Consider the following 1,536-nt stretch of genomic DNA (forward strand, 5'->3'; position numbering starts at 1 on the left):
GTGTAACAACATGAAAAGATTTAGAGCCATACTTTTCCTAGAAGTGTACTTGATTATTATTGGTACATTTATCTTCCCTTTGTAGATTGGATGCAAGCTTCCAATGTTCCGCCACCTGTTACGACCAGGGCCTTCACAACCTTTGACTGTAAAGAATGTGACAAACCTTCTGAAAGCAGAATTCAGTGAGGAAGGGTCCAACAGCAGGACATTTGAAAATGCTGTCTTCGCAAAGTTTATGAAGTACCTGAGGGAAGCAGCAAGTAAGTCAATAGAGCAGTTTCCATTAATTAGCCAGCCCAGGACATAGTTGCTGCAAAAGCAATTGCAATGTAACCCCAAAGGAAAACCACTCTTAAACATACATTGTACATAAACAATAGTAAAGGGTTTTTCAATTTACAACCAATGGCAAAAGTGACCAGATAAACATTTTTTGTATCATTTGTTTTGTTCACAGTGTTGTTGTGTGCCTTGTTCAGTGTGAAGATAAGGTACAGTATTTTACTTTTATGAAAATATATATGATTCACTGTTTTCAGGTTTAGTTGTAGGTAAAATTAGTAACCATTTACCCATGTCTGCCATTTGCTGTTGCCATTAACATGTGCCTAACCTCATGGTGTGAGGATGGCGCAGTGGTGGGAGCACTCTCCTCCCTCAAAAAATCCCGGGTTCAATTCTCAGGCCCGGCATCATAAGTGGGTTGAGTTTGTTGGTTCTCTACTCTGCTCCAAGAGGTCTTTCTCCAGGCACTCTGGTTTTCCCCTCTCCTCAGAAAGCAACAGTGGATTTGATTTGACTTGATTTGATTGCGGTTGATTTGATTAGTGACCCCAAAAAGTAGTAGCTGTGCTCAGCTGGTAAATTTGAGAATTGAATTAATTGATAATAAAAATAATAGTAACAATAACAATAACAAGGACAAGGACAATGATAGAGATAATGATAATGATAAGTATAGAAATAAAAACTTTATTATTATTTAATATTATAACTAGACCCTCCGTGAGGGTACACTGGATTGCCTGTGGTACGTGCACCGTTCCAAACAATTTTTTTCAAGGTTATTAAGAAGTCATACCAGAAGAGGCCCTTTGGCTCACAGGTCCTCATACGTTCGTACGACGAAACAGATCTGTCCTTGCGTAATATGTAGCTCTAACAGTGCACGATATTGTTTTGGTATTGTCTATCATTGTAGTGCCATGGTAGAAGTCTTGGGTAAATAGTCTGAGGACACATGTGGTTACTAGCAAAGTACTGAACCCAGAAAGATTGAAGAAAATAAATGGGAAGTGAGAAACATTGGCTTCTGGGCTGACATGTTGATAAACTTCTTTTCACCACAAGTTTAAGCGTGCCCGCTGAGCATCTGACAGCTTTGTAATGCCGAAGTTCACTGAAGTTAACCCTGTTCGGCGGGGTTAGTGTTTGGATGGGAGACTAAAAAAATATACCCCTCATAAAACAGAAGCATCGGATCCGAAAATACTATTAACGCTAACAAATGCGAACTCAGCAATGTACAGATCT

The sequence above is a fragment of the Montipora capricornis genome, chromosome 6 (genome assembly GCF_036669925.1).
Source record: "Montipora capricornis isolate CH-2021 chromosome 6, ASM3666992v2, whole genome shotgun sequence".
Lineage (NCBI taxonomy): Eukaryota > Metazoa > Cnidaria > Anthozoa > Scleractinia > Acroporidae > Montipora > Montipora capricornis.